The 12,385-nt window shown below is 47.8% G+C and overlaps 1 protein-coding gene across 6 annotated transcripts in view; it reads left to right on the top strand.

The window, feature by feature from the left end:
- The window catches only part of LOC143963517 (NACHT, LRR and PYD domains-containing protein 3-like), a 156,632-nt gene that overhangs the window by 134,908 nt on the left and 9,339 nt on the right, over positions 1-12,385 (top strand). The window lies entirely within an intron of this gene.

The raw sequence follows: 12,385 nt of genomic DNA, 5'->3' as shown, positions 1-12,385 counted from the left end.
ACGACTCAGGTCCGGACAAATTGCTTTAGTCCATTGCAACCCACGTATTAGTTTACCTACTGAATATTACAGGGTCAAAATTCCCTATTTCTTCCAATAACTAAATGGTTAATCAATGAACTAAATCAATATTGAGTGGGGGAAGGGAGAGAGGGGATGAGGTAGATAGCCGAAAAATGATGTGTTCAATCAAGACAAATCCTATCTGTAGTTAGTGCTAATAATATTGCTATGATAGTCACATGTCTCCATCCCTTGGTGCTGGAAAGGTTAAACAATGTACAATAGTGTAACGATAGAAAAAGCTAATGCACAGTAGGAAATCCTGTCCAATCCATGGCATTTAATTGTAACAGCCTTCTATTTAAACACTTCACCACACTTCCAATGCATATTCCAAAGCTGTCGGCTGACATGTCAAGGCTGTGGGCATGGTACAGAAGATGTCAAGATGGCAAAGGCTGTGGACATGGTACAGAAGTTGTCAGAGTCTGTGGGCATGGTGCAGGAGATGTCAGAGGCTGTGGGCATGGTACAGAAAATGTCAAGATGGCAGAGGCTGCGGGCATGGTACTGGAGATGTCAGAGGCTGTAGATATGGTACACGAGATGTCAGAGGCCGCAGGCATGGTACAGGAGATGTCAGAGGCTTTGGGCATGGTAAAGCAGATGTCAGAGGCTGTGGGCATGGTACAGACTATGTCAAGATGGCAGAGGCTGTGGGCATGGTACAGGAAATGTCAGAGGCTGTGGGCATGGTACAGAAGATGTCAGAGGCTGCGGGCATGGTACAGGAAATGTCAGAGGCTGTGGGCATGGTACAGGAGATGTCCGAGGCTGTGGGTATGGTAAAGCAGATGTCAGAGGCTGTGGGCATGGTACAGACTATGTCAAGATGGCAATGGCTGTGGTCATGGTACGGGAGATGTAAAGAAGGCAGAGGCTGTGGGCATGGTACAGAAGATGTCAATATTTTTAGAGGCTATGGGCATGGTACAGAAGATGTCAGAGGCTCCAGGCATGGTACGGGAAATGTCAGAGGCTGTGGGCATGGTACAGAAGATGTAAGAGGCTGTGGGCATGGTACAGAAGATGTAAGAGGCTGTGGGCATGGTACAGGAGATGTCGGAGGCTGTGGGCATGGTGCAGAAGATGTCAGTATGGCAGAGGCTGTGGGCATGATACAGGAGATGTCAGAGGCAGCGGCATGGTACAGAAGATGTCAAGATAGCAGAGGCTTTGGGCATAGTACAGGAGATGTCAGAGGCTGTGGGCATGGTACAGAAGATTTCAAGATGGGAGAGGCTTTGGGCATAGTACTGGAGATGTCAGAGGCTGTGGGCATGGTACAGGAGATGTCAGAGGCTGTTGGCATGGTACAGAAAATGTCAAGATGGCAGAGGCTGCGGGCATGGTACTGGAGATGTCAGAGGCTGTAGATATGGTACACGAGATGTCAGAGGCCGCAGGCATGGTACAGGAGATGTCAGAGGCTTTGGGCATGGTAAAGCAGATGTCAGAGGCTGTGGGCATGGTACAGACTATGTCAAGATGGCAGAGGCTGTGGGCATGGTACAGGAAATGTCAGAGGCTGTGGGCGTGGTACAGAAGATGTCAGAGGCTGCGGGCATGGTACAGGAAATGTCAGAGGCTGTGGGCATGGTACAGGAGATGTCCGAGGCTGTGGGTATGGTAAAGCAGATGTCAGAGGCTGTGGGCATGGTACAGACTATGTCAAGATGGCAATGGCTGTGGTCATGGTACGGGAGATGTAAAGAAGGCAGAGGCTGTGGGCATGGTACAGAAGATGTCAAGATTTTTAGAGGCTATGGGCATGGTACAGAAGATGTCAGAGGCTCCAGGCATGGTACGGGAAATGTCAGAGGCTGTGGGCATGGTACAGAAGATGTAAGAGGCTGTGGGCATGGTACAGAAGATGTAAGAGGCTGTGGGCATGGTACAGGAGATGTCGGAGGCTGTGGGCATGGTGCAGAAGATGTCAGTATGGCAGAGGCTGTGGGCATGATACAGGAGATGTCAGAGGCAGCGGCATGGTACAGAAGATGTCAAGATAGCAGAGGCTTTGGGCATAGTACAGGAGATGTCAGAGGCTGTGGGCATGGTACAGAAGATTTCAAGATGGGAGAGGCTTTGGGCATAGTACTGGAGATGTCAGAGGCTGTGGGCATGGTACAGGAGATGTCAGAGGCTGTTGGCATGGTACAGTAGATGTCATAGGCTGCGGGCATGGTACAGGAAATGTAGGGGCTGTTGGCATGGTGCAAAAGATGTCAAGATGGCAGACCCTGCGAGCATGGTACAGGAGATATCAGAGGCTGTGGGCATGGTACAGGAGATGTCAAAGGCTGTGGACATGGTACAGGAGATGTCAAGATGACAGAGGCTGTGGGCATGGTACAGGAAATGTCAGAGGCTGTCGGCATGGTACAGAAGATGTCAAGGCTGTGGCTGTGGGGATGGTACAGGAGATGTCAAGATGGCAGAGGCTGCGGGCATGGTACAGCATATGGCAGAGGCTGTGGGCATGGTACAATAGATGTCATAGGCTGCGGGCATGGTACAGAAAATGTAGGGGCTGTTGGCATGGTGCAAAAGATGTCAAGGCTGTGGCTGTGGGGATGGTACAGGAGATGTCAAGATGGCAGAGGCTGCGGGCATGGTACAGGAAATGTCAGAGGCTGTGGGCATGGTACAGAAGATGTCATAGGCTGCGGGCATGTTACAGGAGATGTAGGGGCTGTGGGTAGTGATGGACGAACTTCCGACGGGACGTTTCGCGAACGCGGACCGCGAACGCGGCCGATAGTTCGCGAAACGGAACGTTCGCGGCAGGCCCCATTGACTTCAATGGGAGGCGAACTTTGCAAACCTTTAGGTCAAATTTGCAGCCACAAAATAATTATTAGCTGGGCAAACATAGTCCCACCACATGGCCAATGACATAACACATGTATGAGGTGAATTTGGGAGCGATAACTACAAGCATTCTTTTTTTATATGGGAAATTGTTCTGACAATTCAGGACTGTGGAGCGCATGAAGGCAATGGAGGAGACGGAAGGTCAGGGACCAGGGTAGGCAAAGAAGAGGGTGCAGGAGATGATCACCAGCAGTGTGACATACAGCAATGACACCTGCACCGTGATAGAGTCATCTGACAACAGCACCGTGATAGAGAGCACTGACATCAGCAGCGTGACATAAAGCATTAACACCAGCACCGTGACATACAGCATTGACAGCAACACCGTGATAGAGAGCACTGACATCAGCAGCGTGACATAAAGCATTAACACCAGCACCGTGACATACAGCATTGACAGCAACACAGTGATAGAGAGCACTGACATCAGCAGCGTGACATAAATCACTCACACCAGCACCGTGATATACAGCACTGACAGCAGCACCATGATAGAGAGCACTGACATCAGAAGCGTGACATACAGCACTGACATCAGCACCGTGATATACAGCACTGACAGCAGCACCATGATAGAGAGCACTGACATCAGAAGCGTGACATACAGCACTGACATCAGCACCGTGATATACAGCACTGACAGCAGCACCGTGATAGAGAGCACTGACATCAGAAGCGTGACATACAGCACTGACATCAGCACCGTGATATACAGCACTGACAGCAGCACTGTGATAGAGAGCACTGACATCAGAAGCGTGACATACAGCACTGACATCAGCACCATGATATACAGCACTGACAGCAGCACCGTGATAGAGAGCACTGACATCAGCAGCGTGACATTAAGCACTCACACCAGCACTGTGATATACAGCACAGACAGCAGCACCGTAAGCAGCCCCAGGAGGAAGTCAGCACAGCACAGGGATGGTGTGATCCCCTCATAATAAGAACCCCCAGGAGGAAGTCAGCACAGCACAGGGATGGTGTGATCCCCTCATAATAAGCAGGCCCAGGAGAAAATCAGCACAGCACAGGGATGGTGTGATCCCCTCATAATAAGAACCCCCAGGAGGAAGTCAGCACAGCATAGGGATGGTGTGATCCCCTCATAATAAGCAGGCCCAGGAGAAACTCAGCACAGCACAGGGATGGTGTGATCCCCTCATAATAAGAACCCCCCAGGAGGAAGTCAGCACAGCACAGGGATGGTGTGATCCCCTCATAATAAGCAGGCCCAGGAGAAAATCAGCACAGCACAGGGATGGTGTGATCCCCTCATAATAAGAACCCCCAGGAGGAAGTTAGCACAGCACAGGCATGGTGTGATCCCCTCATAAGCAGCCCCAGTAGAAATATGACACCGCTCAACCTCTTCAAAGAGGAGGGTAGGGGCATATAGTACGGTGTGCTTTTTTGGGACAAGGAAGTGAGCCAAATGAAGAAAGAAGGTCTGTGTGCTTGATTAAAAAATTGTTTATAGACATATACATGGTCTACTGGTCACATGTGTTGAATTCCTCCGAGATCCATGCCTCATTCATTTTTAGAAATGTGAGGTAGTTAACACTGTCGTGAGCTAGGCGAGTACGCTTATCGGTCACGATCCCCCCTGCTGCGCTGAACGTCCTTTCGGACAGGACACTGGATGAGGGGCAAGCCAACATTTCCATTGCAAATTGGGCAAGCTCTGGCCAGAGGTCAAGCCTGCCCACCCAGTAGTCCAGGGGTTCATCACTCCTCAGAGCGTCCACATCGGCCGTTAACCCAATGTAGTCGGACACCTGATGGTCTAGGCGTTCCCTGATGCTGGATCCGGATGACACCTGTCGATGGGTCGGCTGAAAGAATGACTTCATATCCGAAGTCACCAACACATCTTCAAACCGGCCTCTTCTTGCAGGCGCTGTTGGATTGGTACCCCGCAAATCCTTCTCTGGGAGTGGGAATTGCTCCTCTGCCAGCGCACGCAAAAGCAGAATGCAGCATTTCTCGAAGCAAGGCCTGGAAGTGCTGCATTCTGACAGCCCCCTGCGACGGCGGTAACATTTCCGCCATTTTGTGTTTGTACCGGGGATCTAAGTACGTTGCCACCCAGTACTGGTCCTTGACCCTTATGCTTTTTATACGGGGGTCCCTATTAAAACACTGGAGCATGAAGGCCCCCATTTGCACTAAAGTGGAAGCGGTGTGGTGGCCTGGCTCCTGCTCATCATCCAGGATAATGTCGTCCTCTTCATTCTCCTCTCCCCATCCACGCACAACAGGGATCCCAGAAAGGTTTAAAGCATGCTCTTCTTGCTCCTCATCCGCCCCGGCACCATCCTCCTCTGACTCCTCTTCAGACTCCTGTTGTTGACTTGTCTCAGATAGAGTAGCCCCCCCTGAGAATTCATCCAGCATTGCGACTTCCTCATCTTCCCGCTCCTGCTCCTCCACAGCCTGATCAATGACACGACGCAATGCACGCTCCATAAAGAAGGCATAAGGTACCATGTCACTGATGGCGCCATGGCTGCGACTGACCAGTTTGGTGATCTCCTCAAATGTCCGCAGAAGTCTGCATGCGTCGCGCATGAGCAGCCACTGGCGCGGTGAAAAAAACCCAGCTCCCCAGAACCGTTTCTGCCGCAGAGTTCATACAGGTAGACGTTAACTGCACGTTTCTGCTGGAGTAGCCTATCAAGCATATAGAAGGTTGAGTTCCATCGCGTCGGGCAATCGCAAATAAGACGTCTGACCGGCAGATTGTGTCGCCGCTGAATGTCAGCAAGGCGAGCCATGGCCGTGTAAGATCTTCTGAAATGGGCTGAGATTTTCCTTGCCTGCCGCATGATGTCCTGGACCCCAGGGTATTTGACAAGGAATCGCTGCACGACCAAGTTTAAGACGTGTGCCATGGATGGCACGTGCATGATTTTGCCCTGTTTCAATGCGCTAAGCAGATTGGCACCGTTGTCACACACCACTTTACCAACTGTCAAATTGAGCGGTGTTAGCCACTGATCTGCCTGTGAACGCAAAGCTGAAAGGAGTGCCGGGCCTGTGTGGCTCTTGACTTCCAGGCACAACAGACGCAGCACGGCATGGCAACGTCTCACCTGGCATGTGGAATAGGTTCTGGGGAGCTTGGGCAGTGCAGCGGAAGAGACGCTAGCAGCAGAAAAGGAGGAGGCAGCTGAGGAGGAGAGGGAGGAGGATGGAGTAGGAAGAGGAGGAGAAGAAGAGTCAGGCCTGCATGCAATCCGTGGCGGTAAAACCAAATCTACACGGGTGCCACGGGTTACATGCTTGACGGCCGTCAGAAGGTTCACCCAGTGGGCAGTAAAAGTGATATACCTTCCCTGCCCGTGTTTGCTAGACCACGTGTCTGTGGTCAGATGTATCTTGGCACCGACACTGTGTGCCAGAGATACATTCACTTGCCGCTGAACATGGCCATATAGCTCTGGGATGCCCTTCTCAGAGAAATACTTCCTTCTGGGACCTTCCATTGTGGTGTTCCAATGGCCACAAATTTGCGAAAGGCCTCCGAGTCCACCAGTTTATATGGCAGTAGTTGGCGGGCTATGAGTTCTGACAAGCCAGCCGTCAATCGTTGGGCAAGAGGGTTATCCGGCGTCATCATTTTTTTACGCTCGAACATTAGGCCCACGGAAGCCTGCCTTTTTGCAGAAAAACGTGAGCTTGGCGTGATGGAAGGTGGAGTGGAGGACAATTGTGAGGAGAGAGGAGAAGGAGAAGTAGAAGACGAGGCTGGACGGTGAGAGCCTGCAGTGTGGCTTTGTGTGTTCCGTTGCTCCCACTCGGCTCGGTGATGGCTGCCCATGCGCCTTCTTAAGGCGGTCGTCCCTAGGTGAGTGTTGGGCTTACCGCGACTAATGCGTTGACTGCAAAGATTGCAGATGGCAACGCTATTGTCAGCAGTGGACACATTAAAAAAAGCCCACACTGCGGAGCCATGTGCCGGTGTCCTGGGAGCGCCAGATGTGAATGGTTGATGACTCGCTCCTGATACATTTGCAGTCTGCTTTGTCCCTCCTGTGCAATGTAAGTTATTCCTGCTTCTCCTCCCTATCTGCTGGTCCATATCTCCCTCTGAACTCCCCTCCTCTTCCTCTCTTGTGGGCACCCACGTGACATCACTAGACACGTCATCATCAACGTCACCTTCCCCACCGCTATAAGTAGAGATCTCGGAGTAGGCAGCAACACCGGGGACCAACCTCCTCCTTGGGCTGATCTGGGTACTGTCGTCAGACTGCTGAGTAGCGGTTGTTGCTACCTCCTCTTCCTGATCCAATACCAAGAGTGGCTGCGCATCAGAAATTTCCTCTTGATATGGATCGTAAAATAATTCGTGTGACTCAAGCGGAAGGTATGTGGTGGTGGTGGTGGTGGTGTGGTTGGTGGTAGTGTCTTTGGGGGTGCTCATAGCAGAGAGTGAAGAAGAGGGTGCAGATCGAGAGGATGAGGAGGGTGCAGAAGAGTAAGGCTGAGTGAGCCACTCAACCTAGTCTGGTGCGTCCTTTAAAGTAATTGAACGCACCTTCTGCAACTTCCCACTTTGGCTCAAGGCTGGTGCTCCTGCCCTACCCCTACCACCCCTGCGGAAGGGCCTGCCTCTTCCTCTGCCTGTCATTTTTTAAATCACCCTGTGACAAAACTCTTAGTCCCTATACCGATGAAGGACTGCTGCAGTATAGGGCAGCGGTCAGCAGTGGTGCACCTCAACCCTATCTATTGGGGACCGATAGCGGTCCTTACAGAACAGCAGACTGTACCGCACTCAACCCTATGTACTGTAGCACCCTTAACCAAGTTACCAGTCCTTATAAGGACCTTTGTGGACCAAGTAGGTTGTGTGTGACTGATTAGCAGACTGTACGTCAGTCCCTATACTACTGAAGGACTGCTGCAGTATAGGGCAGCGGTCAGCAGTGGTGCACCTCAACCCTATCTATTGTGGACCGATAGCAGTCCTTAAAGAACAGCAGACTGTACCGCACTCAACCCTATGTACTGTAGCACCCTTAACCAAGTTACCAGTCCTTATAAGGACCTTTGTGGACCAAGTAGGTTGTGTGTGACTGATTAGCAGACTGTACGTCAGTCCCTATACTGCTGAAGGACTGCTGCAGTATAGGGCAGCGGTCAGCAGTGGTGCACCTCAACCCTATCTATTGTGGACCGATAGCGGTCCTTACAGAACAGCAGACTGTACCGCACTCAACCCTATGTACTGTAGCACCCTACACAGACCAAGTTACCAGTCCTGATAAAGAGCTTTGTGGAACAAGTGAGTTGTGAATGATTAGCAGACTGCAGCAGAAGGGCAGCAGTCAAGTATAATATTCTTTCTATATCTGGAAGAAAGAATATTATACGTGTACAAGCCTATTACCATACCACTGATACCAGTCCTGAAAAGAACCTTTGTGGAACTAATAGTAACAGCAACTGTTTAAACTGACCCTCACTGCCTGACACACTGCTTCCTTCCTGTCCCTATACAAACTGGCAAAACAGAGGAGACTGGAACAATTACTGGTTACTCGAATAGCTCTTTTGTGGACCTGGTAGTAACAGCTATTGATGATGATGATGATGACTAATCTGGCTGTCCCTAAAATAGCAGCAGACACAGCGCTCTGTCCCTTTATCTAAACTGACAAAAGACACTCAGGCTGCTGCAACAATCAGTAGCACAGCAAACCTATATACACCTAACACCTATACCAGTCCTGAAAAGAACTTTTGTGTACCAAATAGCTAGCATTTTATCTGTCCCTGCTCCAAACAGCAACCTTTCCCTATAGTGACAGAAGAAAGAATGTAAAATGGCCACCGGATCGGGTGTATTTATAAGTTAGGGGGAATGTCCAAGTGTCCATGTGCTGTCATGTCTCAATTAGCTGTCCTGTACCCCATGATGAATGTGTCATAAGGTCAAAGTTCCTTTACACAGTAAAAACACGGAAGTCCGCCGGGCGAACAACGCCAATAGTCCGCCGAACTGGCGGACCGCGAACAGCCGAAATTTGCCGCGAAACAACCGCCGGGCGAACTGTTCGGCCATCACTAGCTGTGGGCATGGTACAGAAGATGTCAATATGGCAGAGGCTCTGGGCATTGTACAGAAGATGTCAATATGGCAGAGACTGTGGGCATGGTACAGAAGATGTCAATATGGCAGAGACTGTGGGCATGGTACAGAAGATGTCATAGGCTGCGGGCATGGTACAGGAGATGTAGAGGCTGCGGGCATGGTACAGGAGATGTCAGAAGCTGTGGGCATGGTACAGGAGATATAGAAAAAAGAGAACTTTAGCTCGCTAAGAGCGGGCTAACAAGGGGTTACTAATGGCAACAATAAATAGATCTAAATTAATTGATTCCAGTTTAAATAACAACCAATTTTATTAAAGTATAAAAAATAGAAAAAAACATGTGCAGTTCATAAAAGTAATGGTTTTCAATCTAATATAATTAATTGTGTACCCACAGACAATAAGACAAACCAGACATACATAAAACACAAAACACTACTCAGGTCCGGACAAATTGCTTTAGTCTATTGCAACCCACATATTAGATTACCTACTGAATATTACAGGGTCAAAATTCCCTATTTCTTCCAATAACTAAACGGTTAATCAATGAACTAAATCAATATTGAGTGGGGGAAGGGAGAGAGGGGATGAGGTAGATAGCTGAAAAATGACGTGTTCAATTCAGACAAATCCTATGTGTAGTTAGTGCTAATAATATTGCTATGATAGTCACATGTCTCCATCCCTTGGTGCTGGAAAGGTTAAACAATGAAATGAAATGAAATCCCGTCCAATCCGTGGCATTTAATTGTAACAGCCTTCTATTTAATCACTTCACCACAATTCCAATGCACATTCCAAAGTGGCCAGCCGACTTATAATGTTTCAACAACTGGCAACAAGTTATCTCCTTTGTTTATTTAGGCAGACAAAGTAGCAAGGCAGAATGTCATTACTAGTCTCTGATGTGAATAAACAGATAAGATTATCAGCTGCTATTTCAAAAGGAAACTCAAGTCAGATGCTGGCCAGCGAGTGTTAAGATGTATATCAGCACCACAGTCACCCGAGAATCACGGTGTCGGCATCCACTGCAGTATCCGTCTGTAAATCAACTGGCTGCCTTTCAGCTGGTATCCGGTATGTTGGAAAGTAAAGTAGATCGCCTCCAGTCATATATCTGCCAAAGATAGTAGGACAAACCCCCAAAAATTCTTCAAATATATTAATAGTAAAAAGGTCAAGTCTGAGCATGTAGCCCCTTTACAAAATAATCTGGAGTGGGTGACTGGGGACAAAGAGAAGGCTAACTTAATAAATACTTTCTTCCATAATGGGGGTGGTAGTGACGCAGTCCCAAATCCACAATGCCTCAAAAGTGATATGGTACAGAAATATTTGGACAGAATAAAGGTGGATAAAGCACCTGAACCTGATGGCATCCACCCACGGATCCTAAAAGAATTGAGCTCTGTAATTTCAAAGCCATTGTATCTCATTTTTAGGGATTCATTAATGACAGGAATAGTACCACTGGATTGGCGCAGGGCCATTATGGTGCTTATATTTAAAAAGGGAACAGAGTCTTTACCAAGTAACTATAGACCTGTTAGCTTAACTTCTATAGTTGGGAAGATACTGGAGAGATTAATAAAAGACCACATAGACGAGTTATTGCAGGAAAAAAAATATTTTAAGCAACAGACAGCATGGATTCATGAAAGACAGAAGTTGTCAGACAAACCTGATTTCTTTTTATGAAGAGGTAAGTAAAACCTTGGACAGAGGGGTGGCGGTGGACATGGTATACTCGGACAGAAGGGGGCGGTGGACGTGGTATACTCGGACAGAAGGGGGGCGGTGGACGTGGTATACTTGGGTTTTGCAAAAGCATTCGATACAGTTCCGCACACACGGCTCATGTGTAAGGTAAAGTCTATAGATTTGGAAATATCAGTTTGTAAATGGATAGAAAACTGGCTAAAAGACAGAATTCAGAGTTGTGGTTAATGATTCTTACTCTGAATGGTCTAAGGTTATCAGTGGTGTACCCCAAGGGTCAGTGTTGGGACCCTTACTTTTTAATATCTTTATAAATTAAATTGGGTCTGGGATCAAAAGTAACATTTCCATCTTTGCAGATGACACCGAGCTATGCAGTGGAATAACGTCCTTACAGGATGTCTCCAATTTACAAGCCGACCTCAATGCTCTGTCTAATTGGGCGACTATGTGGCAGATGAGGTTTAATGTTAATAAATGTAAAGTTCTGCACTTGTGGGCTAAGAATATGCATCATACACGCTAGGGGGAGTACAACTGGGGGAATCCATAGTGGAGAAGGATCTGGGGGTTTTGGTAGATCATAAGCTCAATAATAGCATGCAATGCCAAGCTGCGGTTTCCAAAGCAAGCAAAGTCCTTTCCTGTATTAAGAGAGGTATGGACTCCAGAGAGAGAGGTCATTTTGCCCCTGTTCAAATCATTAGTAAGACCTCATCTGGAACATGCAGTTCAGTTTTGGGCACCAGTTCTCAAAAAGGATATCAGGGAACTGGAGAAAGTGCAGAAAAGGACAACCAAACTGATAAGAGGCATGGAGGAGCTCAGCTATGAGGAAAGATTAGAGGAACTGAATTTATTCCCTCTTGAGAAGAGGAGATTAAGGGGGATATGATCAACATGTAAAAATATATAAGGGGTCCATATAGTGAACTTGGTGTCGAGTTATTCACTTTACATTCAACAAAGAGGACAAGGGGGCACTCTTTACGTCTAAAAGGAAAAGAGATTTAATCTCCAAATACGGAAAGGTTTCTTCACAGTAAGAGCTGTGAAAATTTGGATATACACCCCCGCCAGAGGTGGTTCTCGCCAGCTCAGTGGATTGCTTTAAGAAGGGCCTGGATTATTTCCTAAATGTACATAATATAACTGGGTACTAACATTTATAGGTAAAGTTGATCCGGGGAAAATCCGATTGCTTCCCGGGGGATCAGGAAGGAATTTTTCCCCTGCTTTAGCAAATTGGATCATGCTGGGGTTTTTTGCCTTCCTCTGGATCAACTGTGGGTATAGAATTGGGTATATGGGATTGTATGATATTATTATTATTATTATTATTTTTTTTGTGGTTGAACTTGATGGACATGTGTCTTTTTTCAACCTGACTAACTATGTAACTATATATGCCGATAGTATCACACTGACACTGCATCAGTTGTTATCTCATTCAGTGTCAGTGTGATACTATCGGCATATTTTGGCAGATATATGACTGGAGGTGATCTACTTTACTTTCCAACATTGACTAAAATTGAGTTTATTGGATTTTTCTTATAACAAAAAGTAGGAATATATATTTTTTTCAATATTTTTTGTCTTTT

This window comes from Lithobates pipiens, unplaced genomic scaffold (assembly GCF_037356315.1).
Source record: "Lithobates pipiens isolate NorthernLeopardFrog02 unplaced genomic scaffold, aLitPip1_a1.2 Scaffold_8, whole genome shotgun sequence".
Classification (NCBI taxonomy): Eukaryota; Metazoa; Chordata; class Amphibia; order Anura; family Ranidae; genus Lithobates; species Lithobates pipiens.
This window is presented reverse-complemented; position numbering and strand designations above follow the sequence as displayed.